This window comes from Bos javanicus, chromosome 5, assembly GCF_032452875.1.
Source record: "Bos javanicus breed banteng chromosome 5, ARS-OSU_banteng_1.0, whole genome shotgun sequence".
Taxonomy (NCBI): domain Eukaryota; kingdom Metazoa; phylum Chordata; class Mammalia; order Artiodactyla; family Bovidae; genus Bos; species Bos javanicus.
Genome location: NC_083872.1, coordinates 8,472,393 through 8,500,029, shown reverse-complemented (window position 1 = coordinate 8,500,029; position 27,637 = coordinate 8,472,393).

Here is a 27,637-nt window from a genome sequence, read left to right as displayed (position 1 = left end):
TCTTGTTCTTTTGCTTCTTCCTATTCTTTGCCCTTCATTCATGGCACAAGACTGACTCCAAGCACATTCTCTTGTTCTCAATGGCACCATTTCCAGAAAGTCCTACATTTGGATGAAGGCCTAAAAGGTGTCTACCCAACTCTAGGGACTACAGAGATATCCTCTGTTGCCTATAAGAAAACATAGCTTAGTTTAAAAGACTGTCATTCACTTTTATAACTTGTCTGTTCTCATTTTTTTTTTTAATTTCCATGAATTACTGCCTAAGTACTGACAATCCCCAAATCTATGTCTCCAACCCAAATCTCTCCAACTCTATCTTTAACAGTTCCATTATGCCATTCATTCACCCACTGGACAAATATTTATGTAGCAACTGCTAAGCACCAGGTCTCTGCTAAGCACTGGTAATTCAGTAGGGAACAAAACAAATACCCCAACCAGACCGTGTCCAAAAGAAAGCCTCATCTTTCACCAGAATCCATTCATTTTCCTGTCTTGCCTCATTCAGTGAATGGCATCACCTATTAACTAGCTGCCCAAGTCAGAGTCTTGCCTGACATACTTAATTCCTCCTCCTGACTCTTCAATGCTCCACATGAAATCCACCTCATCAGTCATTGCTAAGCCCTAATGAGTATGGGTTAGGATCATAGTACTCGATAAGACAAGAGATATTTGTATTGCTATACCCTTTTTAGGAATTTTTGTTAAAAAGTGTTTTTGCAACTGTTAGGGTATGTGGTGCTTTATATTTCACGATAAACTTTCAAAAAAATAAAAGCACATTTATGGGGCAGACAGCTTTTCCTCTCTCACTTCTTTCAGAGTCCTGAACATTATTGCTCTGGCCCTCTGCACCCTCCATGGTACCTTTAATGATCATTTTGATATTGATTCCACCTTGAAACATGTTCCACAGCAAATGTGACCTCTGGCTTCCCGTTTTCTCATTGAAATGTGTATGTTTCACTCCTGCTAAGAAGTAACCCACATGTCTTTTGTCATTTGAAGGTGAAGTCTCAGCCTAAAGTTTTCTTTGCTGTTTTATATTTTATCAGCAAGAGGCAAGGTGAAGAGAACACTGTTCTTTTGGTGGTAGTATATTCTATCCAAGTTTGCACAACATCTGAAATTGAAGGCTGAAACACTGGGTGGAATACATCGTAGCAACTGCTGGGCTTTGAAAAGCCTTTTTTCACTTCGCTAAAAAAATTCTGCAAGGCCCATGCTGTCCTATCGCAGTTACATTCTTTCTTTGAATAAGTTATATTCAAACTTTTGCTTTATGTTATAGCTCTGAGAATTTCACACATCAGAGGAGGTTTAGGCAGGTCAAAAGAAGTCCCCAAATATCTAATCCCTCAGATTGTTATTACAAGGTAAAGAACAGTATAAAACGCAGCATATGCCCTATGATAACAGCTGTGTTTATTTTAACCTGTTATATCACTACAGCTTTTATACTTTTCAGAGTTTTAAATCAGTACATAATCCTATCAGTTCAATTCAGTTCAGTTGCTCAGTCGTGTCTGACTCCTTGCAACCCCATGAATCGCAGCACGCCAGGCCTCCCTGTCCATCACCAACTCCCGGAGTTTACTCAAACTCATCTCCATCGAGTTGGTGATGCCATCCAGCCATCTCATCCTCTGTCAGCCCCTACTCCTCCTGCCCCCAATCCCTCCCAGCATCAGAGTCTTTTCCAATGAGTCAACTCTTCACATGAGGTGGCCAAGGTACTGGAGTTTCAGCTTTAGCATCATTCCTTCCAAAGAAATCCCAAGGCTGATCTCCTTCAGAATGGACTGCTTGGATCTCCTTGCAGTCCAAGGGACTCTCAAGAGTCTTCTCCAACACCACAGTTCAAAAGCATCAATTCTTCGGTACTCAGCTCTCTTCACGGTCCAACTCTCACATCCATACATGACCACTGGAAAAACCATAGCCTTGACTAGATGGACCTCTGTTGGCAAAGTAATGTCTCTGCTTTTCAGTATGCTATCTAGGTTGGTCATAACTTTTCTTCCAAGGAGTAAGCGTCTTTTAATTTCATAGCTGCAATCACCATATGCAGTGACTTTGGAGCCCCCCAAAATAAAGTCTGACACTGTTTCCACTGTTTCCCCATCTATTTCCCATGTATTTATTCATTCAACTTATGTTTACTAAGAATATCCTGGGAGACTTGAACCAAGCTCTCTTTTAGGAAAGGGGAATAGGAAATGAAGAAGTCAAGCTTATGGTGCTAAACAAATAAAGTAATATGCATAAAGGACTTATTAAACTTGTTTCTATAAACACTATCATTCACAATCACCAAATTAAAATTTACTCTCTGTTTCCTCCTGGTTAGGGCCTTGACTCTCATAGTAGAATACTGGGAAGGGAGTCCCACATAGTCTTCTGCCATAAACAAGGACAATCCCAGAGAAAGGCAGAGTCAGGATGCTCCGTGAAACCTAAGTGAGCTTGCCAAAGTCTTTTATTTCCTCACTAGTTCATTCAATGAACACTGCATAAGTGCTTAAAATACATCAGGCACTCTGTTGCAGGCGGGGGTTATAGTTGTGGTTGAACCAAAAAAGTCTGTCCTGAGACAACTTCAGTTATGACGGATGATGCAGAAATAATCAAGTAATATCACAAATATGCAATTATTAAATGGGCAGACACTCATGAAGAGATAAAGACCTAATCAGAAGCCCTATAGTGTTGTGCTCTATGTCTTTTTTTTTTTGTCTTCACTTATTATTGCTCTCTTAAGAGTAAAACACCATTAAGAAGCTGGGAAGTACTGACTTCAGTCAGGGCAAACATTTATAGGAAAACTTCAAGAATAACTCATGTTTATTCCATGTGCCCCTGCACAGGTTCATGTGTGTGTGTGCTCAGTCGCTTCTGACTCTTTGCGACCCCATGGACTGAAGCCTGCCAGGCTCCTCTGTCCAAGAAAATCTCCAGGCAGGAATACTGGAGCAGATTGCCATTTCCTTCTCTAGGGGATCTTCCCGACCCAGGGATGGAACCCATGTCCCCTGCACTGGCAGGCGGATTCTTCACCACTAGCACCACCACGGTCTCGCAAGAATGGATGTTTCCAAACTTTGTAACTTGTTTGTTCATTTGGATTGTCACTTTTCACTTTACCCTCAGCTATCTACCATAACTGCTTATTCCTTCACTGTTGAGAAGGCAATCAGGTGTCATGACAGCAACAAAGGTTTTAGGATAACAAATCCACCACTCGTTAATTATAACCTCCCTGCAGCCCAGTTTCCCTGTCTGTAACAGGAGGATACTACTTTCTCTTATAGGGTTATTATGGGGATTAGACAATACAATTTAAGTAAAAGTCCATTCTGGTACCTAATAGACTTAAAATACCTTATCTCCCTGTTGTGTGAGTGTACGTCTGTCTGTGTGCATTCCTTTCCCATAACATTCTCTAACTGAACTCCTCTGTCTATGGTTTCATCTCCAGTGCAAATCACACACAACTGCCCAGGTGACATCTCTCCTGGGTTGTCTAACATGCATTTCAAACTTAATGTGTAAGAAGCTAAACTTTCCCATGACCCCATTGCCACCGAGTTGCCCATACTCCACGACTCCATCCACTTTCCTTTCAACCTGGATATTCACCTAACAGCTCAAAGGTTTGATGCTATATTCACCTTCTCTTTTTCTTGTAGATTCCACATTTAACATCAATAAATACTGTCAGGTTTATTTTTAATGTATATTTATAATCTTACTATGTATCAACAATGTTCTGTGATGAAAATCTTGATAACAAACCATTATTGTCTCTAACCATCTCACCGACTTCTCTGCTACTACTTTTGAGTCTATGCGGAACAAACTGGTTCTTTTTAAATAGAAAACAGATACGCCATTCAACCATTCAAAATACTCCAATGGTTTCCCACTGCAATTAGAACAAAAATCAAAGTCCCAATCACAACACACAGCTCTTTTGTGATCTGGTTCCTCTGCACTCCCTCCGTGATTTTTATATTTTACAAATTTTTCTATTTTATTTTTACAGATCTCCCCTTTGATCACTCCATTTCAGCCACTTCACCCACGTTGTGGTTTCCTAGCTGTACTTATTGTTCCCTCTGCTTGAAATGCTATTCCCAAAATATCCACTTGGCTCACTTAAAACTCATTCAGCTCTATAACCGTACTCTATCTCTCTGCCTTTCTGCTAACATAATCACTTAATCCAAGTATTAAAACCCCTCTGCTAACTCCTTCCCTGATTTCAGAATACAGGTAAATATCTCAGTAACACTATATAAGAGGCTGTACAGTCTGACATCAGCACAGCTCTTCAGACTCACCTTCCGTCATCCACCCCTCTCCAGCTCTCACCTCACTTTGTTTCACTTTGCTTCTTTTCTTCCTAGGATAGTTTTCTCATGAAGAAAGTAAGAGATCCCTCTGGGTTGTAATTACAGTGCCTGAATTCAAGACAACTTGATGATGCCTGTGGTTCTATCTCTTTTCATCCGTTGTTGGATACTTTGATCAAAGAAAAGAAAAGAAACAAAAAAACTCTTCTTTTTCTGATGGTGCATATTGACCTACTGTGTACCCTGCTGTTCTTAGCCGCAATGTTTCACAGCTCTGTTCTCTTGACTAAAGTTATCTCCAGGATGCCTTCAGGACATTTTTTAATTAAAAAAAAAATTGTTCCCTTCTTACATATTAATAACTTCTTGGGTATTTTGCTGTTATTTGCCCTTTGCCCACATCAGGTTCAGTGGCATTCAAGGGGAGCAGGACCGGCTTCGCAGCTGAGAGGCCCTGCCATCCGGGATTCTGCCACTGCTGCTCCAGGTCTGCTGTCTGATGACTGGGAGGTAACTGACGGAACTCATCAGAAGCCTGCTTGAAGTCTCTGGCATTGAACTAAGATGTAGATGAAAGATAACTGATAAACTCATCATGGAAAAATGCATTTTTTTTTTACTTTAGGTTTATTCTTCCCACTTAAGCCCATGATGATTAGGTTTTATTCAGCTACATTTATGGCTCCTGTTTATTTCATCCATTTGGTCTCCTACAAAATATTTATTTATTATTGATTTCTGTTCATACACTGCTGTGCCAGGGGATAAAAAAAATATCAATGAAGCCCAGTGGCTAGTATGTAGTAGGCACTCAACAGCCTTTTAAATGAATAAAAAAATTGACAACTGCAAAAGACAGTATTTATCCACAGGGACATTATATTTAGCAGGAATGATAAAAAGTCAACACAACAGAAGGACATATCACTAAGAAAGGTATAAAATGTATGCAGAAAAGCACCTGGCACATAGTAGGTTCCATAAATTTATAAAATTTAAGAATATGAATAAGAATGTACTGGTTATTGTGAGTTCACAGAAAACGAAACATTTAATTTTGCCAAATAGTGAAAAAAATTACTGAGGCGATATCGTCTGAGATAGATCTTCAGTTCAGTCAGTTCAGTAGCTCAGTCGTGTCCGACTCTTCGCAACCCCATGAATCGCAGCACGCCAGGCCTCCCTGTCCATCACCAACTCCCGGAGTTCACTCAGACTCACGTCCATCGAGTCAGTGATGCCATCCAGCCATCTCATCCTCTGTCGTCCCCTTCTCCTCTTGCCCCCAATCCCTCCCAGCATCAGAGTCTTTTCTAGTGAGTCAACTCTTTGCATGAGGTGGCCAAAGTACTGGAGTTTCAGCTTTAGCATCATTCCTTCCAAAGAAATCCCAGGGCTGATCGCCTTCAGAATGGACTGGTTGGATCTCCTTGCAGTCCAAGGGACTCTCAAGAGTCTTCTCCAACACCACAGTTCAAAAGCATCAATTCTTCGGTGCTCAGCCTTCTTCACAGTCCAACTCTCACATCCATACATGACCACAGGAAAAGCCATAGCCTTGACTAGACGGACTTTTGTTGGCAAAGTAATGTCTCTGCTTTTGAATATGCTGTCTAGGTTGCTCATAACTTTCCTTCCAAGGAGTAAGCGTCTTTTAATTTCATGGCTGAAGTTACCATCTGCAGTGATTTTGGAGCCCAGAAAAATAAAATCTGACACTGTTTCCACTGTTTCCCCATCTATTTCCCATGAAGTGATGGGACCGGATGCTATGATTTTCGTTTTCTGAATGTTGAGCTTTAAGCCAAGGTTTTCACTCTCCACTTTCACTTTCATCAAGAGGCTTTTTAGTTCCTCTTCACTTTCTGCCATAAGGGTGGTGTCATCTGCATATCTGAGGTTATTGATATTTCTCCCGGCAATCTTGATTCCAGCTTGTGTTTCTTCCAATCCAGCGTTTCTCATGTTGTACTCTGCATGTAAGTTAAATAAGCAGGGTGATAATATACAACCTTGACGTACTCCTTTTCCTATTTGGAACCAGTCTGTTGTTCCATGTCCAGTTCTAACTGTTGCTTCCTGACCTGCATACACGTTTCTCAAGAGGCAGGTCAGGTGGTCTGGTGTAGGCTAGGGGAGGCTGGCTTGCTGACTATACAAATAGTATGTGTTAAGCAAAGCTTTGTAATTTGTGGGACCTGGTGATAGGTGAAAATATGGCATTGGCCCCTTTTTTCAAAAAGCAGGGAGGAAAATGTTGTTAAAGATACTAAAATAGAAAGCTTTTCCTTTCTTTCAAAGTCTTTCTCTCACTGTCTTTCACATCATGTTTATTACTTACTATTTAATGTCATTCTAAGTAAAATTAAAATTTTATAATACAAACATTAGTTGTGCCATTCATTATTATTTTTTACAATATAAGTTTTAACTGAAAATGTAAGAGCATTTAACTCCTGTGTTGAGTCACTGAATTATGCAATTTGTATTTTGCAGCTTGTATGTGCATATGTATTTTGTTCTTACAATGCAGGTGCTGCAAAAACCTAACTCAACCATTTTTATTTCATTCTTTGATATGCATACAGTCTACCAACGCCCTCTACTTTCAGACTTACTGAAGGAAACAGGATTGAAAGAAAAAGGAACTATGGCTTGCCCCATCTTTCTCTTTCTATGTATGTAATCATTTTCAGTATAAATAGTTGGTTAAATGCAGAGACATTACTTTGCCAACAAAGGTTCGTCTAGTCAAGGCTATGGGTTTTCCAGTGGTCATGTATGGATGTGAGAGTTGGACTGTGAGGAAAGCTGAGCGCCAAAGAATTAAATGCTTTTAAACTGTGGTGTTGGAGAAGACTCTTGAGAGTCCCTTGGACTGCAAGGAGATCCAACCAGTCCATTCTGAAGATCAGCCCTGAGATTTCTTTGGAAGGAATGATGCTAAAGCTGAAACTCCAGTACTTTGGCCACCTCATGCAAAGAGTTGACTCATTGGAAAAGACTCTGATGCTGGGAGGGATTGGGGGCCAGAGGAGAAGGGGACGACAGAGGATGACATGGCTGGATGGCATCACTGACTCGATGGACGTGAGTCTGAGTGAACTCCAGGAGATGGTGATGGACAGGGAGGCCTGGTGTGCTGTGATTCATGGGGTCTCAAAGAATAGGACACGACTGAGCGACTGAACTGAACTGAACTGAATACAGGGAAGAAATGCAAGTAACAAAGGACATGCTAGGATCCACGGGTATTTCGAGTTTCTCATGATGCCACTGTCTTCCTTTTGCGTTTAAAACAAATTCTGATTCCAGTAGCACACCAGGTTCCTCTGTCCATGGGATCTCCCAGGCAAGAATACTGGAGTGGGTTGCCATGTCCTTCTCCAGGCAATCTTCTTGACCCAAAGATTGAACCCACGTCTCTTATATCTCCTGCATTGACAGGCAATTCTTTACCACTAGTGCCACCTGTGAGGTCCCTCAAAGGGCAGGATATCTTCCCAATTCAGGGCTCTGGAGACAAAGAACAGAGGACCCGGCTCTTTGGAGTCTACTGGGTCAGGGTGCCAGGATTCAATACCAGTCTCATTTACTAGTTGGGAGAACTTGGGAAAGCTATTTATATTTTCTGTTCCTCAGTTTCCTCATGTACTAGGAGTAGGAAAGAAGAGTTGAAAAAGCATTTAGGGCAGTACTGGACTTTTAATAAGCACAGAATACATATCAGCTGTTATTACATATCCTCTGGAATCACTCACTCCCACACTTCCTGATCACCTGTTATATACCAGGCACTTAGCCAGTAGATGTGGTAAGACCAGGGCTTAATGAAGAACCTATAACTGTGGCAATAAAGGGCTGTCAAAACAACATTAACTGTGCCAAGTGAAGGATCTTGAGAGAACACACTAAAGCGACACTTGCCACAGCAAAAGATATTATTGGAAATGGGGCATTAATTAGAGCTGGCCAACTAAAATGTTTGATTTATCAAGAAGGGAATTGGCAAACTTGCAATAAACACAGACAAAAGCACCACACTCTTAAAGACAGGGATTTCATAGTAAGTAGTTTCATATTCTCGTTGGCCCAATCAAAGCATTTTGTCCAAACAAGACGTTTTGACTAGAATCTTGGTATTTGGCTTCCGTAAGCATCTTAGTGAGGTTTCAGTTAGGATAGATGTAGGTCCGTCTTCTTATGAATATTAATACCCCATGTGTAAATTGGTACATTTTTCCAATAGGCAAATTTATTCACAAATTGGCCAATTCTCTTTACCCCAAAATTCAAGAAAATATTTTGATTGGTTCAGAAACATAAAAATTACTACCATTATCACTTCAGACAGTTGGCACAAAGTATTCATAGTGTGAATTAATAGTCAACTACAGTTGACTTCTGCATTTACTTAACTACATTTTATTTTCCATTCAATAGAAAAGTTAATAAATTATAAATCAGATACCACATGACTGCATGAAACCCTTCAATAACTTCCTAGTGCAATTAAAATAAAGTCAAAAGCAATTATCCTTCAATAAAAAACAAACTTAAAAAAAACTTAAAAAAAGAAAAAAAAAAAAACTAAACATAATGTTAAAGATTAACATCACCTTCTAGCTTAGTTCATAACCATCTCCCTTGCTTTTCAAAAGCATATTCAACTAAGCAGGCCGTTTTCTGATTCTGAAAGATACCACCAAGCTCCTTCCCTGTATTTGACAAAACTTTGGCCCAGGTTTCCTATACTTGAGTCCTTAAATCCACTGACATCCCTGCTGAAGTATCATTCTCAGAACAGCCTTTTCGGGTTATCCTATCAGAAGTGCTCCTCTCCTTCTAGTTCACTGTCTATCTTATTACCATAGTTTATTTATTTTTAAATTTTCAGAGCTTTCTATTCTTTAAATCTTATTTCATGTCTTATGGGCTGTTACTTAGCTTATGCTAGAATGTAAACTCATGTAATGAGGAAATTTTAATTTTACCACTACATCTCCATCTCCCGAAATTGTCATGAGCAATTAAACAAGAACTTATGATAAGTATTTGGCTGAATAAATTATCAAATGGATGAAAAAAATGCCACAGGACTTTATTGTTAGCCTTCTTATTCTTTCCAGTAGTTTATGGTGCTTTTCAGAAGTATAAGTACTCACTTGATGTTCTAACTGATAACAGCATCTGCCTGCAATCCAGGACACACAGGTTCGATCTCTGAGTCAGCAAGATCCCCTGGAGGAGGAGATGGCAACACATTCCAGTATTCTTGCTGGGAAATCTCCATGGACAGAGGAGTCTGGCGGGGTACAGTCCATAGGGTCACAAAGAGTTGGACACAACTGAGCAACTGAATAGAGAGACCACAGAAAGAGAATTAATAATTGACCTGGTTTGGAAAGCTTTTGGTATTTTATCTTATTTGGGTAGAAAATAATTAGCTTCTTCTTTAAAATCCACACCCAGAAAACAATTCTTACAGAAGAATTGAAACAAATATTACAGTTCCAAGTGCTGCCTTAACTATGGTAAGTAAAAACCACAGCTAGAAACAAATCAAGTCTAGTGGGCAGAAACCATTCATTCATGTTCCATTCTTACAAGATCATGCTCACTTATGAACTCCATGAAGCATCCCCACAACCCTCCATTCTTCTCAGTTAATCACTCACAAATATACGTTTCTATGTCTACTTTCTATGCCTACATTTGCTGGAGTAGAAGACTATACTTCTTTATCTCCTGGCTTAGAATGATCAATCCTTTGGGACAGGGATCACATTCATTTATCTGATCAGCCCTAGTGTCGACTACATAGTAAAATCAAAATTTTAAATTAATATATTAATCATTTTTTAAATGAAATATGTCTTTAGACTTTCACAATCTAAGGATCTTAAGCGTCCTTAGAGACCTGTAGAGATGCTAATATTGCACTGATATCTGTAGGGAAAAAAACATCATAGAATTGGGTTTTGGAAGTAGAAAGTCATATTTTATAATCCAGATCCACACTGTGCTAGCACTGTGGTTTTGAGCACTTTATGCAACCCATATAAGACTCAGTTTCATCACTTCTAGAGCAAGAATTAAAAACATTCATAAAGCGTTAGGAGGATTAAATATGATGACATCTCTGAAGTTTTTACTATGGTGCCTAGCACATAGAAATCACTAAATAATAATGAAAACTGCTGCTATGGAAGTGGAGAAAGAGATTATATTTGAAACAAGGGGTATGAATACAGGAGACTATATAACTCTATTTACTTCCTATAAGAGGGATGTGTAACTAAAATTTCCAAGAACTATTCCTCTTTATATTAAGAGGTGATTTCATGGTCATTGGGGCTTAAAGTAATCCACAAAAGGCAAGAATTCTTTTTACTATTATTTTTGGACCACTGAAATTTTTAACTTTTGCCAGAGGGACTAGCAGTAACATAGAATCCCCATCATTAACTTGATTTTTTAAGAAAACTCAACCTATGTCCAGTTGGGTTTAAAAATGTACTGATATCCATCACTAGTCTTTGCACATATCGATTGTTGCCTCAAAACAGGGGTCAGCAACCCAGGGATCAGCTCCTGGTCTAAATCTTGGGTTTTATACAACCAGGGAGCTAAGAATCATTTGTATATTTTGAATGGCTGAAAAAAATTCAGAGGGAGGATATTATGAGATTTGAAGAATTACAAGTTTCGATGTCCATAAATAATGTTGTATTGGAACTCAGACTCTGCAGTATAGTTTGAATGAGTTGAAAAAATGTGAGAGACCCTACGGCCAGCAAAGCCTAAAATATTTCCCATCTGGCCCTCTATGGAAAAGGTTCGCCCATCCTTCCTTAAAAACAAAGGATCATCTTTATTTTCATGCACAATGGGAAAGGATCGCTCTTTTCAAAACTTCTCCAACCTGCTCCACCCCCCACTCCCACCTTCCCAGGGTGGAGTCACTTTGTATGGCACATCCCCAGGCATCACACGAGAAGAAGATGTTAGTTCAGCCCATCAGTGTGATGCTCCAAAATAATGCCATGTTTCCAAGACCAGATCCAGCACTCTCCTAATTCACCACACTTCTGAAAATGTTTCAGAATCACTACAATTGACTTTAAAACTGCAGACATCCTCCTTATTGTGATTTAACTAATTTAACCTGACTTTTCAAGAAAATGAGCTATGTTGAGAAATAGCTTGAAAGAGCATCTAATGCTTGTGCCTCATGGCGCACTGTTCCTCTAGTTGATATGCATCTTGAAATAAAGTCAATTTTCTTTTTGGAGTGGCTAAAAAAAAAAGAGAGAGAGAGAGATTTGTTCTCAGGCTTCATGAAACACTGGAATGAGTAAGTTGCCATTATCATTTATTTGATGATAAACTTCAGGGAGAACAAAAATGTAATACTCAGAGAGAAAATCAGCATGTCATTTATTGGAAAAGATAGTCCTCCTGAGACATGCCTATTGTTTGTATTTGTGTGTGTGTGTGATCTTTGACTTCCTCACCTCCATTTTCAGTGACCAACACATATCTGAAAAAGTGCAAGTGCTTATCCACAAATGCACCTTTCCACTTCTCATTTTCCAAGTAAATCAACAAATTTGAACAGATGACAGGAACAGTGAATTGCTACATAACACCACTGCCCTCAATTAACATCTCCTCTGGGCAATCCAGCTGAAATAAGTTCCCTTATTCCCCTTTGTCTCTGGGCGACATCTTAAGGAAAAGAAGCTGTAAATTGATGAAAGGGAAAGGAATCCTTTGGATGGAGTTTGTTAGGATGACATCTTAAGTGGCTGTCTTTTTTCTCCTATGTATCTGTTAAAAGAAGAGTCCTTTAAAAAGTTCCCATTTGTTTTAAGTAATCACTGTTTAGGCTGATTGGAAGAGCTTCTGTGGTAGTGAGGTTGCATTCTGCATGAGAAGTGAAGCTCACCTCTCTAAAGAGACTGCACTCTTGCAGGACGAAAATAATTAAAAGCTCTTCCAGGTACTGAAAAAAATACTAGAGTTCTAAATGACAAATTCACCAAATACACACACACACAAAGACACAGACAGTTACACATACACGTCTAACTGGAGAAGCCTGGCTCTTTGCAAACTAGTCCCATGAATTTAGCCAATGCTTTGAGTTAGTGAGAAGTGTTAAAAGTAGAATGCAGCAAGTCTCTCCAGAGTTTATTCCACCTTAAGGGAAATAGCGTTTAGACACTGTTTTCTTCAAACTTACAGTCAGGGAAAAAGAAGCATTTTACAATTTCCAAGCAGAAAAGAAGAGCTACAGTAGAGATATATCAGCTGATAAAAGTAATGCTGACCAGGAAGCTTTTAAATTATTTTCCAAATCTTTTATCAAGCTATATTCTATTATAGAATATGGCGCCTTTTTAAATTCGATTTCCCTCAAGCTGCAAAAGTAAGCCTGTTGTCCCTCCACTATCTTCTCTGAGGGAGCCTCCAGGTAATTAACCATGTACCTTAGGAAATACAGGCTGTATCCCAAAAATGCATTCTATAGGGAGCTGGTATCTGCAAACCCACAGATAACCTGGCAGAGAATACGTTTCTTAATTCAGTCTACATTTACTGAGCTGTATTAGGTGCTGTGAATCAGGTGGGCTCTCATGATAAAGAATCTATCTACAGTTCAGCAGACCCAGGTTCGACCTCTGGGTTGGGAAGATCACCTGAAGAAGGGAAAGGCAACCCACTCCAGTACTCTTGCCTGGAGAATTCCATGGACAGAGGAGCCTGGCAAGCTACAGTCCACGGGGTTGCAAACAGTCGCACAAGACTGAGCAACTAACACACACACACACACCAGGCGCTGTGGATACATCAGCAAACAAAACAAACAAAGAAACCCAACCACAGAAGAGTTTAACTTCTAGTTGAGGGAAATAGATCACAGACAATAAATACATCAAATGTAAATAACATAGTATATTCAAGATGATCAGTGCAATGGAAAAAATAAAGCAAGGTGAGAGCTGAAGTGAAGGAAGGGATGATAATTTTAAAAGAAGTGAACAACAACGTAGGACTCATTAAGAAGGAAACATTTAATTATCTGAGGGGTTTATATCCCAGACAAGAATGATTCAGGCAGAGGGAACAGTGAGCACAATAGCCCTGAGGTTGAAATGTGCGCTGTATGTTTGAAAAATATCAAAGCGGGGAGAGGTATGCGTACACAGACGGAGGGTAAAAGTAGTAGGCAGTGCACAAATTCAGAGAGGATGGAGCAGATCATGTAAGGGTTTAGCAAAATAATCTGAAAAATATCAAATCGGGGAGAGGTATGCGTACACAGACGGAGGGTAAAAGTAGTAGGCAGTGCACAAATTCAGAGAGGATGGAGCAGATCATGTAAGGGTTTAGCAAAATAATCTGAAAAATATTAGGACGCATTGACAGATTTTAAGTAGAGTCATACTTGTGATGGAACTGTAGAACATATTAGGTTGCTATGGCATGAGTGTTTTATAAGCTGAAATTTACTCTCATACATGAAGCATGATTTGTCTCATGAGATGGGGCACTAGAAGATATTACAGTTCAAACTCCTTTTTCAAACACAGGAGAACTGACTAGTTCCAGGTTTGCTGTGTAATGAGTGAGTCATTTAATTTCTCTATGCCTCCAAGTGATTGTAAAGAATAATGCTACCTGCCTTGTACCGCTCTCAAGAATGGTTTGCGAAACTGGGGAGATAATGGAAGAAAGGAAAAGTGTCAGATTGACATGGAGTATCTTATAGCTAAAGAGTTGATGATGATCTTGTGTGCCTTCTGGTTGTCACAAAAATTACAGTCTTTTCTATCAGGAACCAGAGTGTCTACGCAGAGGCTGGAAAGTCAAATTTTCACATCATTATAGTTGTGAGAACGATAGGATATAATGTATGTATAAGAGCTTTACAGTGATAATGTACTGGAGGTGCTGACAGGAGGCCACTGTGATAGATGTCAGATGGGTCTGTGAGATGCAGAACTTGGAAGTGGTATGTAAAATGTGGGAGAGTCTCAGTCCTAAATCAAGCGTGTCACCAATCACACAGTGACAACATCAGCTCCTGGGGAAGCCAAGAAAGAGAATAAGAACTGCCATGATGAAAATGTCTGATTTGTCTCTTTCCATCCCCTACCCAGGCAGAAAAACGGATTTCTGTTAGCTGAAAAATTAGATGGAATCAGACTTGTTTAATGTCAAAAATGAGAGTGAAAAGTTTTCTAAGATGAAAGATACATGGAAAAAAACACATCAATATGCATAAATAAAAGTGGTAGAATAATGTAGATGGCCTACAAAGAGCCTCTCTTGTATAATAAGACTTTCTTTCATAGCCAAAGTTCTACAGGTCATACTTTATAGAATACAATTATGGAAGACAAGACTGTTCCATTACAACATTTTCTCTGGGAAGTCTACGATTTTTACAAAGAAAATGAGTTAACTGCATGTAAAAACCCTTCCCAACCTCCCATATTGGAATAGGATGAATATATTTATAACACATATTCTCCTGGTGAGATAGTTTCATAAAACGGAAATGTTCTGAAGAGAAAGGCTGAAGAAGTGTGTCCCAGAGTGGCTTGGTGATGACTTTTGGTTAAAGGAGTAAAGAGGTCTGAAGTCAAGTATTATTTGGGACATACCATGCTTCAAAAACAAAGGTCAGCTAGATAATAGGATACAATGGTAGGATATTTAAAGGAGGGATGTAAAAACAGCAAGAAATACCTTGTTCAACACATGGGAATATAGCCAACATTTTGCAACAAGTGGAATATAACCTTTAAAAACTGTGAATTTCTATGTTGTACATCTGAAACTTATATAATATTGTATACCAACTAAACCCAACAAAAGAGAAAGGAAAAAAGTTTAGTAAAAGCAGCAATTCAAAGAGGTACAATGAGAAGGGATATGGAACCCCAAAGAGAACCTTTCTTACTTTTTGGTTTCACTGAACGACACCTGGTGTAGCTTATGGAAAACAACAACAACAAACTTCTGTGTTCATACTATTTTTAAAGCACATCAGTTCAGTTCAGTTCAGTCGCTCAGTCATGTCCGACTCTGTGACCCCATGAATCGCAGCACACCAGGCCTCCCTGTTTACCACCAACTTCCGGAGTTCACTCAGACTCATGTCCGTTGAGTAGGGGATGCCATCCAACCACCTCATCCTCTGTCGTCCCCTTCTCCTCCTGCCCTCAATCTTTCCCAGCATCAGGGTCTTCTCCAATGAGTCAGCCCTTCTCATCAGGTGGCCAAAGTATTGGAGTTTCAGCTTCAACATCAGTCCTTCCAATGAATATTCAGGACTGATTTCCTTTACAATGGACTGGTTGGATCTCCTTGCAGTCCAAGGGACTCTCAAGAGTCTTCTCCAGCACCACAGTTCAAAAGCATCAATTCTTCTGTGCTCAGCTTTTTTTATAGTCCAACTCACATCCATACATGACTACTAGAAAAACCATAGCCTTGACTAAACAGACCTTTGTTGGTAAAGTAATGTCTCTGCTTTTTAATATGCTGTCTAGGTTGGTCATAATTTTCCTTCCAAGGAGTATGCGTCTTTTAATTTCTTGGTTGCAGTCACCATCCGCAGTGATTTTGGAGCCCCCCAAACTGTTTCCACTGTTTCCCAATTTACTTCCCATGAAGTGATGGGACCAGATGCCATGATCTTTGTTTTCTGAATGTTGAGCTTTAAGCCAACTTTTTCACTCTCCTCTTTCACTTTCATCAACAGGCTCTTTGGTTCTTCTTCACTTTTTGCCATAAGGGTGGTGTTATCTGCATATCTGAGGTTATTGATATTTTTCCCAGCAATCTTGATTCCAACTGTGTTTCATCCAGAACAGCACTTCTCATGATGTACTCTGCATATAAGTTAAATAAGCAGGGTGACAATATACAGCCTTGATGTACTCCTTTCCTGATTTGGAACCAGTCTGTTGTTCCATGTGCATTTCTAACTGTTGCTTCCTGACCTGCATACAGATTTCTCAAGATGCAGGTCAGGTGGTCAGGTTATTCCCATTTCTTTCAGAATTTTCCAGTTTATTGTGATCCACACAGTCAAAGACTTTGAAGCACAGTTTCCTCTTTTGCAGCTGCATAAGCTGAGACTCTAAGAAGTTAAAAGAGTTACCTCAGGCCACAGAGCCAAAACTGGGTCTTAAATTCAAGTGTTCAATCAAAGTAATGTTCCTTGAATTGTAAACTTTAAAATAGCCTGAAAATAATAAAAGAGTCTTAAAATAAACAATATTCTCCTCTCCATTTTGGCAAATTATTTCTAATAGCTTCTGTCATGGGCATTGAATTTTTGTGTGTGGAAGACCATCTCCTAGTTTCTAAGCAAAATTTTTTTGTACCTCTTAAGTGTTGCATATATACAGGAGGGTTGAATATTTGATCTATGTTTTACATTTTAATTTTCTATCATTTTCTCATCAAAAAACTTTTATCAGCATTTATAGATCTGAGACAATTATAAAGATGTTAGCAAGATATTATTTTCTGGAAGCAAAAGAGTTCCAGAAAAACATCGATTTATGCTTTATTGACTACATCAAAGCTTTGAACTGTGTGGATCCCTAGAAACTGTGGAAAATTCTGAAAGAGATGGAAATACCAGACCACCTGACATGCCTTTGAGAAATCTGTATGCAGGTCAGGAAGCAACAGTTACAATTGGACATGGAACAACAGACTGATTCCAAATAGGAAAAGGAGTACATCAAGGCTGTATATTGTCACCCTGCTTATTTAACTTATATGCAGAGTACATCATGCAAAATGTCAGGCTGGATGAAGCACAAGCTGGAATCAAGATTGCTGGGAGAAATATCAATAACCTCAGATACACAGATGACACATGTGTGGCAGAAAGCAAAGAAAACTATAAAGCCTCTTGATGAAAGTGAAAGAGGAGAGTGAAAAAGTTGGCTTAAAACTCAACAGTCAGAAAACTAAGATCATGGCATCCGGTCCCATCACTTCATAGGAAACAGATGGTGAAACAATGGAAACAGTGAAAGACTTTATGTTTTGGGGCTCCAAAAGCACTGTAGATGGTGACTGCAGCCATGAAGTTAAAAAGTGTTTGCTTCTTGGAAGAAATGGTATGACCAACCTAGAGAGCATATTAAAAAGCAGAGACATTACTTTGCCAAGTAGTCATGTATGGATGTGAGATTTGGACTATAAAGAAAGCTGAGCGCCAAAGAATTGATGCTTTTGAACTATGGTGTTGGAGAAGACTCCTGAGAGTCCCTTGGACTGCAAGGAGATCCAATCAGTCATCCTAAAGGAAATCAGTCCTGAATATTCATTGGAAGGACGGATGTTGAAGCTGAAACTCCAATACTTTGGCCACCTGATGGGAAGAACTGACTCAATGGAGAAGACCCTGATGCTGGGAAAGATTGAAGGCAGGAGGAGAAGGGGATGGTGGAGGATAGGATGGTTTGATGGCATCACCAACTCAATGGACATAGATTTGAGCAAGCTCCGGGAGTTGGTGCTGGACAGGAAGGCCTGGTGTGCTGCCGTCCATGGAGTCCCAAAGAGTCAGACATGACTGAGCATCTGAACTGACTGAAGATATTATGACAATATAGAGCAGAAAGTGTAACTGGATGATCTGATAAGAGAAATGAAGTAGGAGACAATAATTTCAAGTCAACAACCTCAGCAATGATGGACAAAAAAATGTGATACACAGATAGATACATATACAGACATACAGATGACTGCGAGTAAGACCTATGACAATCAAGTAAGCTCTGCACTCTGGCTAATAGTATTACTGACATAGATTTCCTGGTTTTGTGCTGCAGTTACCTATGATCTCACCACTGAGGGAAAGCAGGATGAAGAATTAACAGACTGTATTATTTTTGCAACTTCCTGTGTGTCTACAAGTATTTTTCAATAAAAAGGAAAAATAGAAAAGCATAATTTAGAGAAGGGATCCATAGGCCTCCTCAGACTGAAGAGGGGTACCTGGTACAAAAAGCATTAAGAACCTCAGGCCTAATCCTTCTTGTTAAACCTAAGAAGAGCACAGGCCCAGGGACTTGACTGAGCATCTTCCCTGGAGCTCCTCTGAGTTGACAAGATTCAAACAGATCCATTTTCAGAACTCTAATCTTTGGGCTTCCCTGGTGGCTGAGTTGGTAAAGAATCCACCTGCAATGTGGGAGATCTTGGTTCAATCCCTGGGTTGGGAAGATCCCCTGGAGAAGGGAAAGGCTACCCACTCCCGTATTCCGGTCTGGAGAATTCCATGGAATGTATAGTCCATGGGGTCACAAAGAATCAGACACAACTGAGAGACTTTCATAATAGTCTTTGAGAACCTTTCTTTATCTGTACAATGACTCATTCACAAAACCCCCTCTCATCCAGAAAAAGAGCCAGGAACTTTGGTAGTATTTTTGCTGAATGTCTACACAAACCTCTCCCACCTTGCTCCTTCCTAATTTCATACAGAGCTAAAAATAAATGAAACGGGGTCAGCAAGGACTGTTTACACAAGTTAAAAAGAAAACAAATCCAATAAATGTGATTAGTAAAACAGCTGATCCCATTTTACTTTTCCCACCTAATTAATTCATTTTTTTCCAAGAGTAAAGACAAAATCAGGAGCATGGCTTATTATAGAAAGTGTAGAAAGCATTAGAAAAATGAAGAAACCTTCACCTTATGATAAAATATACCTATTATGTTAAGAAATGTGAACAGGTCACATATTTTATTAACATGTATTATTTCAAAAATTAAAAGTTAACTCTAATGAATAACATTTAATAATTAAGTCTATACACGTGTTCCCTATCCTAAACATGTATACCTGTGGCAGATTCATGTTGATATATGGCAAAACCAATACAATATTGTAAAGTTAAAAAATAAAATAAAATAAATAATAATTAAGTCTATTAGTAAGGTAATATGATCTGAAAAAAATGTGATTTTAAGAATTATTTTTGCAAATAACGCTGAGAACATAAAATAGTGTCTGGAATATCTATGAATACCACAAATGAAACGATGGGCTGTTTACTTTAGAAGGGGTTGCAAAAGGAACCTAAATTTCTTCAAATTATTTCAAACATGAAATGTATCTTTTTGAATTATACATGATGTTTGAAAGAAAGAACAAATTTCAGAATCTCCAAGGTGAAATCGGGGCTTCGCAGGTGGTATAGTGGTAAAGAATCCACCTGCCAATGCAGGAGACACGAGACAGGTTCTATTCCTGGGTCAGGAAGATCTCCTGGAAGAAGAAAGGCAACCCTCTCCAGTATTCTTGCCTGGAGAATCCCATGGACAGAGGAGCTTGGCGGGCTACAGTCCACTGGGTCGCAAAGAGTCAGACCCCACTGAGTGACTGAGCATACACAGTGAAATCATTCTACCCAAACAGATGCATATCCTTTGGTGTGAAATGTAATGTACTTTGAAAAGCATCTTGGAGTCGGCTTTTGCCTCTAATTAAAATTAACTTTGAGAGACTTCTCTAGTGATCCAGTGGTTAAGAATCAGCTTCCAGTGCAGGGGACACAGGTTCAATCTCTGGCGGGGGAACTAAAATCCCCATGCCACAGGGCAACTAAGCCTGTGTGCTGCAAATACGGAGCCTGCACGCCTCAAATAGAGAGCCCATGTGCTGCATTCTGCATGCCCCAACTAAGGACCGCCTCCCCTGATGCAGCCAAAAATAAATCAATAAATAAATTTTTAAAATATATGAAATTAATTTTGAATCCAGAGTACATTTATTGAGCTCTGAAATAGTCCAGGAGGGTTACTCTAATAATAACATCATGGAAACTGCGTTAGTCTGCTAGAGCTGTTGTGGACCAAATCCACACAAACCGGCTGGCTTACAACAGCAGAAAGTTACTCTCTCACAATGCTGGAGGCCTGAAGTTTGAGATCAAGGTGTCTGCAGAGTAGGTTCCTTCTGAGGCTCTGAGGGAAAATTCATCCCTTGCCTCTCTACTAGCTTCTGGTGGCTGTCAGGAACCCTTGGCACTTCTCAGTTTAGGGTGATGTAACTCCACTCTCTGCCTCCATATTTCGCTTTCTCCTTTTGTGGCTATACATCTAGCTTTCTCTTAAGAGGACACCTGTCATTGTTGTACAGTTCAGTTCAGTTCAGTCGCTCAGTCGTGTCTGACTCTTTGCGACCCCTTGAATAGCAGCACGCCAGGCCTCCCTGTCCATCACCAACTCCCGGAGTTCACTCAGACTCACATCCATCGAGTCAGTGATGCCATCCAGCCATCTCATCCTCCGTCGTCCCCTTCTCCTCCTGTCCCCAATCCCTCCCAGCATCAGAGTCTTTTCCAATGAGTCAACTCTTCGCATGAGGTGGCCAAAGTACTGGAGTTTCAGCTTTAGCATCATTCCTTCCAAAGAAATCCCAGGGCTGATCTCCTTCAGAATGGACTGATTGGATCTCCTTGCAGTCCAATGGACTCTCAAGAGTCTTCTCCAACACCACAGTTCAAAAGCATCAGTTCTTTGACGCTCAGCCTTCTTCACAGTCCAACTCTCACATCCATATGTGACCACAGGAAAAACCACAGCCTTGACTAGATGAACCTTTGTTGGCAATGTAATGTCTCTGCTTTTGAATATGCTATCTAGGTTGGTCATAACTTTCCTTCTAATGAGTAAGCATCTTTTAATTTCATGGCTGCAGTCACCATCTGCAGTGATTTTGGAGCCCAGAAAAATAAAGTCTGACACTGTTTCCACTGTTTCCCCATCTATTTCCCATGAAGTGATGGGACCAGATGCCATGATCTTCATTTTCTGAATGTTGAGCTTTAAGCCAACTTTTTCACTCTCCACTTTCACTTTCCTCAAGAGGCTTTTTATTTCCTCTTCACTTTCTGCCATAAGGGTGGTGTCATCTGCATATCTGAGCTTATTGATATTTCTCCTGGCAATCTTGATTCCAGCTTGTGCTTCTTCCAGTCCAGCGTTTCTCGTGATGTACTCTGCATAGAAGTTAAATAAGCAGGGTGACAATATACAGCCTTGGCGTACTCCTTTTCCTATTTGGAACCAGTCTGTTGTTCCATGTCCAGTTCTAACTGTTGCTTCCTGACCTGCATACAAATTTCTCAAGAGGCAGATCAGGTGGTCTGGTATTCCCATCTCTTGTTGTACAGCCTAACCCAAATCAGGATGGCGTCACCTCAAGACACTTAATTACATCTATAAAGACCCCTTTCCATAGAAGGTCTCATTCACAATTCAAGGATTGTGATTTGGATGCATATTGTCTTGGTGATCCTGGCCAGCTCACTACAGCGATGATTGAGAGTAAACAGGCGGAAAACGCACAATCACAAGTAACACAGATCTAAGGTTTGGCTATTTGGTGGTGCCAGTAATCCCCTACACACATGATGTCTTTGTAATGGTTTAAAAGGGTTTCATATTCTCTCTCTTTTCAACATTTATAACCACTATTAAAGACAGTTTTATCCTTAGCCTCATTTTATAGAAGGCAAAGCTGATGATAAGAACAACAAATGATTTATCAAAGTCACACCAAAGGCGGGTGGTAGGACACGTCAGAATTTAACTCAGCCTTGGAATTCAGGTTGTCTAATTCCAAGATAAATGCTCTAACCTATGAGAACTTGTCTACTTGGCATCTGATACAATGACAGGACATAAAAGCTGGTGTCTTAATAAATCCAATAAGGTCAGGTAAGTATCGCCAGTAATAGAGTTCGAGCAAAATACAGTTGAAAATCATTCAGACCATTTCTTTCAATAACTGGATTGCATTATGGAAAAAAATACTGTGATTCATATCAACAAAATTGCTGATAAAAAGGCTCATTTTGTTCTTGTATTTTCCTGTTATATTTTCTTTTCATTGTTACTGTATACATAATAGAGAAAATAAAGAATGTCTGGATAATTTAGCTGAAGAAGGCTGAATGATACTTTGCTGGGAAAAATAGTTCCATTCACCTCTGTATTTCTACCTCTTTCTTATGCTTTGGTGCAGGATTCCTTCCTTACCTTCTGGACAAAACTTATGCTATATTGATCATGTGAGATTCTGAAAAGAACCGCGGATAACATGTTTTTGACACCTTACAAGACTGTGTGAGATGTCGGCAGGATAAGCTTTCAGCGCTTTGATGTTTTGGGAACCCTGCATTTTCCATTCTGATTGAAATAATGGCCTAGGTCTCCTGCTTTATGTAAGAAGATTTAATGGTCAGGGATCTAGAACACCTGATTTCATGAAGTAGGCCTTTTATCTCCCTAGAAATAGTGCCTTGCCATCTCTGAAAGTCATAGGAACCTGAATTGTTCAAACCTTAAATCTGGACCTCTCTGGGGCAGAACATCCCAAGTGATAGAACAAACCTATGATAGAATGAACCTAGCTAAACCTGCATTCATCCTGTACACAGCAGAACGACTGGGTGAAAGCACTGAAAGTATCTATTAAGTTCTGGCCTAGAAGCATTCTACGATGAAGTAAGTTCACTGCAGTTGATTTCCTCAGCCAGCTGCATTAATCACTAGGTTCTTGGCTGCTTTGCTCTGCATGCTTGCTGCCTAATATGTAAAAGAGTCAAGGTAAATCTCACCAGTTGCTTGACAAGCGGCTATAGTTTTTTATTCTTTATTATAGACTAAAAATCCCACTGAGCAATGGATTTTTTTTTTGATCACTCAATGTCAAGCAAATCAGAAATATTATTTCCTAATGTACCTTTCCCTGCTTAACCATTAAGAGTGGTGGGGTGCAAAGTAATATGGAACATAAGTGAGGACTTTCCCTGCCTTCTTCTCTCCTTTCTTCCTCAGTGGAGGAGGAAAAATCGTTTTCCCTCTACCCTTCTAGATTTTGGCTGAGCTCCCTCGTGATAAAACATCATATTAACAGGAGAAAAATGAAAAGAGATTTAATTACATGCATACCTCCTGTTTATAAGGGAGCATGCATACCTCCTGTTTATAAGGGAGTGACCAAGGACAGCTGGCTAACTCCTGAAATGGCCCAAGCCATAGTGTTAAATACCATCTGTAGCTAATGACAAAAGATATATAGGAGGTGGGGGGGAGCGGTTATGAGGTGGGCGAAGGTCTATTAATGGGAAATTATCAGGCAAAGCACAAGGCTATGATTGCTGTGTAAACTGAAGTCCAAGACTTCTCTACAGATCAGGTTTCATAGAGGTTTAGTTACCCTTTTCTCCCTGGTACTGAGAGGGTCATACCCTTGCAAAAGGAGATCTCCCTTATAAATGTAATTGTCTGAAATAAAAGGGTAACTTGTACTTGCTTTCCAGTGTGTTTCTCAAGTCAACTGTCCTTAAAAAACACCCAGCTTAAAATAATCCTTATGCCAAAGAGGCATATTTTGAGGTGGCAAATTCTGCTTCCCTTCAACTCCCTTCAGCTGTCACTGTTTCTTTCCCTTCCATCCCTCTTTCCTTTCTCCTTCCTTCCCTCCTTTCCTTCTTTTTCTCTTCCTTCCTTCCTCTTCCTCATGTTGTTTTTCTTTCATTCATTCTTTTTTATGTTCTTTCAAAGCAACATAAAATGTCATAATTTACTCTAGAAGTCTGCCTTTAGCCATAAGACATATGGAAATAAACTTGGATGATTCACATTCAATTGGAGTATCCTTTATGGTCATAAAGAATGTTATGATAATGTGACACTATTTTCATTCTTTTATGTATTCATTCAACAATGTCTAGGATCACTTAACTATGTGTCAAACAGTGAATTAGACACTAAGGAGTCAACAATGAGCAAGATATTTAGGAAGCTCGAGCCCTATAGGGAAATCAGAAATTTAAGACAGTAACATACACTTTTTTAAAATAAAAAGTTAGATCCCATTCTGATTCGAGACCTGAAAGAACCATTTACTATTCTAGAGAATACAGGATAGTCAAATCTACAAAAAATACAATTTTATGCTATTTGGCATAAGAAAATGAGGCCAGGATAATCAGATATTCTAGTTGATGAAAAATTCTCTGAATGCCAAACAACATCAGTATCCTTCACCTAAACCAATATAAAGCCAAAGTCTGACAAATGCAGGCCGAGCATTATTTATACACAAAGTACTGACTATTCATGACACATGATACAAAGCTGAGTAAGCCCTAGACTCTTTCATCTGTGCATTTGTCATTTAAAAGAGGAAATATACACAAATAACCACATTGCAAAAAAATCAGCTCTGGTAAATGCAGTATGACCAGTATAGAAGGCTACAGAGGATGAAAGGAACAATTCCCTAGGTCATGAGCCAGAGAGTATGTCACTCCCCTGCTTAGCTCTTTTTTGCCTCACTCAATAGAAACGTCAGAGTCCTTGCACTGAGCTTCGAGGTTCTGCACATTTTGACTGCTATTACATCTTTGACCTTATCTCCTCCTCCTCCTCCTAGCTCACACTAGCTCACCCTGTTCAGCTTGTCGGGGTCCAGAGTAAGCCTTCCCAAAAGGTGTCTCTTTTGCATGAGGATTATTTTGAGCTAAAGGCAACTGAGACCCTTTGGGTTCAAGAAGAATTATTGCCTTACTCATTAACTACATAGAATAATTTAAATTGGGGATTTTTCCCAGGAAAGAGTTATTACCTGAGGAAAACTGTATCTAAATGGCAGGGAAAACTTCTCATTACAAACATCTGCTCTTCTTATCCTCTTGTGAATGTCAGCCCTTGGAAGCCCTAGACCCCTGTCCTATTCCTTAGCTCAGGATGGCATATACAGCTCTTTTTACCTTTCTGTCTCTAACCTCTCATGTATGTGGGGTCCCCATACATACAACATTTTATTTTCTCTTGTTACTCTGTCTCACGTCCATTCAATTCTTAGACTGGACAAAAGAATCTAGAGGAATAAAGTTTTCTTCCTCTCCAACAAGCCACCTGAGACTGCTTGCTGTTTCAGATAACCAAATGCAATCCCACACTGAGGCTCCGGAACTCTCTTTCCTCCAAATGCCATCATGGTTAACTCTTTCACCTTCCTCAAGACTTGACTTAAATCTCATCTTCAAAAGAAGGCCTACTGACTCCCTTATCTGAAGTTAAAATTCTATCTCCAATCCTTCCTTTTCAAATGACTCTGCCTTACTCAAATGGCTTTGCTTAACGTTTTCTTTATTCCATTGTACTTAACATCTTCTGGTATACTGCAGAAGTTACTAGGGCATCATGTGTCTTATTTCTTATCCATTTCTACCAACTAGAATGTAAGCCTCCTGTGGATAGAGAGTTTTATGTTTCATTCTTTGATGCATGCCAAGCATCAGATCAATTTCTGAAACATTGTAGGCACCTAATTAATATCTACTGATCACTGAGTTAATGAGTGATCAACTTTGGACAGTAAAAGTGGTGGAAGAAAATCAGTAGTGATTTAACATCTGAGGTGGTATCTTGATGATACAGAAGACTTAGACAGGAAGAGATGATCTTCCTGACTCATCTTTCCCACTTGAGATTATTATTCTTTCAGCCTGTGGAGAATAGTTCTCAAATACAGGTAAGTTCTTAAAACTTCTTTATGTAACCAGTACACTGGATAAGTATGACTCATAAGATGTGATCATGAAACAATTTTAGTCTCCCATCGTTCGGGGAATGTATTTAGTTGTTTCTTTTCTACTGAATGAAAACTCAGACAATCTTATGATTCTTTTGGTCATTCAAAGGAGATGATCATCTTGAATCAAAATTACTATTTCAGTTTTATATGTAAAATATCATGTCCAACTTGATTTAATACTGACATAGATCCTTTCCTCCCACAAAAGGACACACTGTGGGACGGTGAGGCAGGGAGGAAGTGGAAACTGATGGTATGTTAGTTTCTTTTTTTTAATATAAATTTATTTAATTGGAGGCTAATTACTTTACAATATTGTATTGGTTTTGCCATACATCAACATGAATCCGCCATGGGTATACATGTGTTCCCCATCCTGAACCCACCTCCCACCTCCCTCCCCATCCCATCCCTCTAGGTCATCCCAGTGTACCAGCCCCGAGCATCCTGTCTCATGCATCGAACCTGGACTGGCGATTCTTTTCACATATGATAATATACATGTTTAAATGCCATTCTCCCAAATCATCCCACCCTCGCCCTCTCCCACAGAGTCCAAAAGACTGTTCTATACATCTGTGTCTCTTTTGCTGTCTCGTATACAGGGTTATCATTACCATCTTTCTAAATTCCATATATATGAGTTAGTATACTGTATTGGTGTTTTTCTTTTTTTAAATATAAATTTATTTTAATTGGAGGCTAATTACTTTACAATATTGTATTGGCTTTGCCATACATCAACATGAATCCGCCACAGGTGTACACATGTTCCCCATCCTGAACCCCCCTCCTACGTCCCTCCCCATCCCATCCCTCTGGGTCATCCCAGTACATCAGCCCCAAGCATCCTGTATCCTGCATCAAACCTGGACTAGCGATTCGTTTCATATATGATATTATACATGTTTCAATGCCATTCTCCCAAATCATCCCACCCTCTCCCTCTCCCACAGAATCCAAAAGACTGTTCTATATACCTTTGTCTCTTTTGCTGTCTCACATACAGGGTTATCGTTACCATCTTTCTAAATTCCATATATATGCGTTAGTATACTGTATTGGTGTTTTTCTTTCTGGCTTACTTCACTCTGTATAATAGGCTCCAGTTTCTGATCACAGCAGAGTTAAACCCAGGATGGGCGGAGCAGAAGGGAAGAGAAGACAGGCCTTACTGTCCTGAGCTGCACCCACTGGGTTTGGCAACTGTCTACAGCAGACCCTTTTCCTCACTAGAGCAGTCATGGGCTTTCAGGAATTTGCTCAGTCGCTGACAATCTCTCACCTGTAGTTCCCTAAACCCATTCAAAAGAATCTCTATTCTGGGTCCTCAATGACTCTCTCTACAACCCACACCATCCAGACTGCAGAAACTGACAGCTGCAGGCAGTGCTTTACACAAGATGGCTCCCAAAGACTGCCTTTAGCGCCAAACTACCTGTGGTTCCTGGATATTCAAGCATTCATCACTCCTTGCCACACCCAAAACGGCTGCCTTGCTCTAGCTATTAGACTTGTTATCATTTTCCCCCCACTTTTAAAATTCTGGAAGTAGCAGTCAACAATCTGCCCACTCTGTCCCCCCAAAATTGCAGAAGATGCCCATTGAAAT